The sequence below is a fragment of the Leptonychotes weddellii genome, chromosome 14, assembly GCF_054177405.1.
Source record: "Leptonychotes weddellii isolate Sample4059 chromosome 14, ASM5417740v2, whole genome shotgun sequence".
Taxonomy (NCBI): Eukaryota; Metazoa; Chordata; class Mammalia; order Carnivora; family Phocidae; genus Leptonychotes; species Leptonychotes weddellii.
Genome location: NC_138382.1, coordinates 38905611 through 38911610, shown reverse-complemented (window position 1 = coordinate 38911610; position 6000 = coordinate 38905611).

Here is a 6000-nt window from a genome sequence, read left to right as displayed (position 1 = left end):
CATGGTCACAATATTAGCTAATTCCACAACTAAGATTTAGATTCCACAATCTAAGTATTTCTCCTTTAGAATCCAAATGAGGGGGGCGCCTGGGTGGCTCAGTCAGTTAAGCATCCAGCTCTTGGTTTCAGCTCAGGTCATGATCTCATGGTAGTGGGACTGAGGCCCCACGTCAGACTCTATATGCTCAATGAGGTGTCTGCTTCAGATTCTCTCTCTCTCCCTCTCTCTCAAATAAATAAATAAAATCTTTTAAAAAAGTGGAAACCAAATGAGTATATGGAATACTTATTCTTGATGCTATGAAGTTGTTAGAGAAAAGTATGTTTGATTTCCTGTTTGGTCATGGGACCGGGAATGATAAATTTCCTAATTGTTTCATTTGCCAGGGAATACATTATAGGACAGTCTTGCTAAAATATTAGCATAGACTTTATCAAAGTATGTGATAATAATAGAAAGATTAGAATGCATTCATTCAATAGCATTCAATAGCAGACCCTCAAATCTTACGCAAAGACATTCTTCATGCTAATAAAACTGCTATCACTCATTGAATATGTAATATGAGCTTGTCATTGTGTTAAATGCTTACATACATTAAAGTTTTTTGATTGGGGCCTAAGTTTTTAAGTCACATCTTTATCCCACTGATTATGAGTTATAATCTTGGGCAAGTTGCTTAATCTCTAAACCTTAGTTTCTTTGTAAAATGAAGATGATAATAATAGCACTTAACTCAATGTCCTTCAAAGGGTTACAATAAGATAGTAAATAAGATACCATGTAAAATATCCAGTTATAGTATTAGCAATATATAATCTTAGTAATTTTATATTATATCACACTTAATATTCACAATGATAGCAGAATATTGATAAGATTATCCCCATTTCACAAATAAGAAAACTGATACACAAAGGATTTAACTAATTCAGCCAAGCAGGAGAGCCAAGGTATAAACTTTGAGATATACCTTGTTCTATAATCTATGTTTTTAACTGCCACACATCATACTAAATCAATGTGGAATCCGATTTTGAGATCTGGTTATATTTCCTATTCTTCCTCTGTAGTCTTGAAAAAGTCCTTTGGTCAATTCACAGTATTTATTAAGTTCCCACAATGCTTTAATTCTTTTCTAATTATCAAAGGGATACAAAGAAGCACAGTTCATGATCTAATGGAGGTTACAATTTATCTGAGAAGACAATGTGAAATAAAAACTCAAGGATTAAACCACACGGTCTCATTTCTAAGATCTAGGATTCTGTTACACAAAGCAAAGATTTAGGTGTATAGACATCATCAGAGAAGAATCTATAGAACTAAGCTGAGTTTTGGGAGATGAATATATATATAAATATTCTTAGGAGAGAAAGGAGGATATTTTGACTATAAGAAAAAGAGTGAGGAAAGACATTAGAGTGCTCATTGAAAGATAATTTGGACATAGATTTGGAAGTCCTAAATTTTGGAGCTAGAAAAGGAAAGAAATGGGTACATCAATGATGTAATTGACAGGAAAATTATAGAACTTAGAAACAGATTTAATAATGTGAAGACAAAAAAAAAAGAAACAAAAACATCTAAAACTAATGATGTAATGTATGGGGATTAACATAAGAATAAAAAAAAAAACAAAAAAGAAATAAAGTGAGGGTTGCTGGAGGGGGAGTGGGTGGGGATGGGGTAACTGGGTGATGGGCATTAAGAAGGGCACATGATGTGATGAGCACTGGGTGTTATATGCAATGATGAATTACTGAACTCTACATCTGAAACTGATGATGTACTATATATTGTCTAATTGAATTGAAATAAAAAAATAATAATTAAAAAAAAATGTCTTGAAATGTTCTGGGACATGAGAAAATGTCTCCATGTACCAGAGACAAAAGCAGAGAAACTAAAAAAGAGAATATTTGTATTGGGAAATAGGAAGATGTGGGGATCATATTTTCAGTTTTGGACTTACTGAATTTGAGAAGCTGCTGGAATAACTGCTGGCTTATTCTGAACACAGTTGTGAAATAAAGAAGAGCAGCACAGGTGATAGCCAAGACCTGGGAAAAAAATTAAATTCTACAAATGTAATGATAATTAAAGACATAAGATAGGTTTTGTCTCTTTGCAAAATGATTGATATCACCTTGGGAGAATACACTGGGTTGGTGGAGATGTTAAAAATAAGAACAGTCAAAATCCAAGGTAAACAAATTGCAGTCAGAAAGGAGAAAGATAACCAGAAAAGTACAGTTTTACAGAAGCCAAGGAAATGTCACCAGGATGTTAAGGATGATTAAAATAGAGGTTTATCAAGATGCTTCTCCTCCTGTAACATCTGCACTCCCCATTCTTGAATCTGAAAACAGAGACTTAATATAACTTTATACAGCTTGAGTTTAGGTTTCATAATTCATTGATAGTGTTTCTGTACTATCATCGGCAACCTATATTATCTTAGGTCTCTGCTACATGGACAAATTTATTTCCTTATTTGGAGAATAGGGGAAATTATGCAGTCTTTTGAAAAAGTCACAGCAAGGTAACTGGAAGATATTAGTTACTCAATAAATGGCAGTAATACTCATTTCTGTTTTTATTTGAACAAAAAAGAGAGTTGATTGGGGCGATTATGTGACAAACAGGTACAAGTCAGGTCTCCCTTGGCCTGAAATATTTCCTATGTCTATATTCAGGGTGGTTGAATGAGCAAATACTTTATAGAACAAAAACAATCCCCACCCCAACTTTAAAGGACACTGATATATAATTGAGTGCACAGAGTGTTACAATACTATCTCATATATGCCCTTTAACATCCAAACATAGAGTCAGTTCTCCATGTGACATCTTCTCAGATGTCATCTTCATTATTTAAGATTAATCTTTAAGACTTCCGAGAAGACTTCCTAGCCGAGGTAGAAGTTCAATTATTTTGTCCATGGGACCTTCTCACCCATCTTAATTAATAGTCCTTGCCCTCTGCTTTGGTATTGCTTAGTACAGAGAATAATTTTAGCCCTCATTTTATGCTTAAATTTACAACAGACTTATTATATGTATATGTGTGTGTGTGTGTTTCATAGAACAACAGTACATTCCCATAAACGTTATTTTCCATAAAAATACTGAGTTTATAAATAGATGTTGTGGAAATATTGAGAACATCTTCCGTCAAGTATAAATTTCCCCCAAACTCTTCTCCATTTCATAGTTACTTCAACTAGGCAAATAATAATTTGCTGTATCACAAAACTGTTTTGAGAGGTACGCTCATCCAGTCCTATAAAGATCACACAGTATATCAGAACTATTTTAGTCTAAATTTTGTTTATTGTTTATGCAATGTACCCACTCAAGCTTTTCTCCTTTGAGTATGTGTTGAATTCCAAAACTGTGCTTCTTTTTACACCAATGATGTTCTGACTAGTTTAATTATGAAAACAGGGATGCTTTTGCACATGACAATAAATTATTTAACGTAGCTAGTAATTACTAATTAGCCAACTAAAAGAATCAAATTGCAGAAGACTATTGAGCAACAAAGTCAATACTCCCTACATAAATTTTTTTTTTCATTTATTGAGGGTTTTTTTTTAACTTCCCAAAGAATAAACTTCAAAATTTTGTGTATATTCCCTTTGACACTTAAGTTCAAGGTAAACAGATATGGCTCGAACTAGTTAAGGCTAAGCAGAAGCATCAACACTTGAATACATATAGTAGACCTTCACACACACAACATACACCAGCTGCTCAAAAAAATCTTTGAGAAAAGTAGAAGAAAGAAGATTATTTTTTATATACAGATTAAAGTGTTGCATAATAAGTGATTTTAGGAATTAATCCTTTTGAAAAATTAGCTTAAATTTGTTTTGTTTTGTTTCCTTCACAAAATGTGCTAGGATCAGAATGTTAAACAGAATTGGTTTTATAGCAAAATTCATTTGAAAGGCTTCAGTATAAGACAGCAGAGTAGGAGGATCCTAAGTTCACCTCATCCCATGGATACAACCAGATAACACCCACATCAGTGTAAATAACCCAGAAAATGACCCAAAGACTGGCAGAACAGACTCTCCACATCTAAATGTAGAGAGGAGGCAACACTGAAGAGGGTAGGAAAAGCAGAGATGTGGTCAAGAGATAAACAGACTGCAGGGTTGTCCAAGGGAGGGAGGAACATGAAAGGAACTGAGAGGGGAGAGAAAAAGACCCTTACACCTAGCACTCCAAGCACAGGCCACAGGAAAGATGAGTCCCCACAACATTTAGCTTTGCAAACCAGAGGAGTCTAAAATCAGTGTTCTTATAATCAGTGGGGCTTAACACCTGGAATTTTAAAAATCAGCAGGCTGGGCTCTAGCAGAACTGGGAGGCTGAGGGGAAACTGAGTCCCTGCACTTGAAGAGACAGCATAACAAACAGCCCCTTGGAGATACAGCACTGAAGCAGCAGTTTGAAAAACACCCGGGGTATACAGGAGGGAGATGTGTGTACTAGTATCAGAGCCTGTGCTGGGGAGCAGGGATCTTTGGGAAGATTCACCAGGAACAAAGGAGCCGGCAGGCACCACTTCCCCCCAGCCCAGACACACGAACATCTGTGGGAACCAGCACAGCACTGACATTCTACACTTAATGTGCTAATGGCACACCCTGCCCTGCATTCTCTTGTGGATCTGCCCCCTCTAATATAGCCATTAGCCAGAGCTCCATCTAAGATAGCCATTAGCCAGAGCCCTCCAAAGCAGTGCCACAAACCTGGCAGTGTATTCAAGCAACCCCGACAAGGGCCAGCACCACTCCAGACTGACTCCTGCCCAGGGAAGAGGGGAAGATAACCACAGACATCAGTCTGACTGAAACCAGTGGGCTAGGGGCAGTGAGCTGGGGGCAGACATCTGGTATGACTGCAGACCCTGCCCACCAATGAAAGCTCCCCAGGGAACAACCCAGGGAAAGTGCCTTATAGTTCAGTGATACTGCATCTCTAGCAAACACCTGGTCTGACTCAATTCATGACTAAGCCAGCCCCAGACTGGCCCACTAACAACATAGGGAATAAATCCAGCCTACAACAGGCAAAGAGAGCCATTGCAGATAACTGGACTAAAGGCAAAAGTGGCTCAGCCACAAGAGTAAGGCACACACAACATAAACAGGAGACAATCCTGAAGCACCAGATTCTGGTGAACAGGAGACATTGCACTGCAGAGCACTACAAAACTTCTTCTTCGTAAAGCCACTACTTTTAATAACAAAAGATATAGCTGACTTTCCTAACACATAGAAACAGACATCGAGAATTAGACAAAACAAGGAGACACAGGAATAAGTCTCAAATGAAAGAACAGGACAGAATCACAGCAAGAGACCTAAATGAAATGGAGATAAGTAATATGCCTGATAGAGAATTTAAAGTAACAGTCATGAAGATATTCACTAGACTTTAGAAAAGACTGGAGGACCTCAGTAAGACCTTAACAGAGACAGAAAACTAAGAAGAATCAACCAGAAATGAAGAACTCAATAACTGAAATTAAAAATACACAAAATGGAATAAAGAGCAGACAGGAAGAAGCATAAGAACAGATCATTGACCTGGAGGATAGAGTAATGGAAAGCAATCAAGCTGAGCGAGAGAAGGGAAAAAAAAATACAAAAAATGAAAATAGACTTGGGGAATTCACTGATACCATCAAGCATAATAACATTCAAATCATAGGGATCCCAGAAGGAGAAGAAAGACAAAAGAGGGCAGAAAATTTATTTGAATAAATAATAGCTAAAAACTTCCTGAATCTGTAAAGGGAAACAGAAATCCAGGTCCAGGAGGCACAGAGAGACCCCAACAAAATCGACCCAAAGAGGTCCACACCAAGACACATAGTAATTAAAATGGCAAAAAGTAATGATAAAGAGAAAAATTTAAAAGCAGCAAGAGTAAAGGAAACAGTTACATACAAGGGAAACCCCATTCTGATTTATCAGC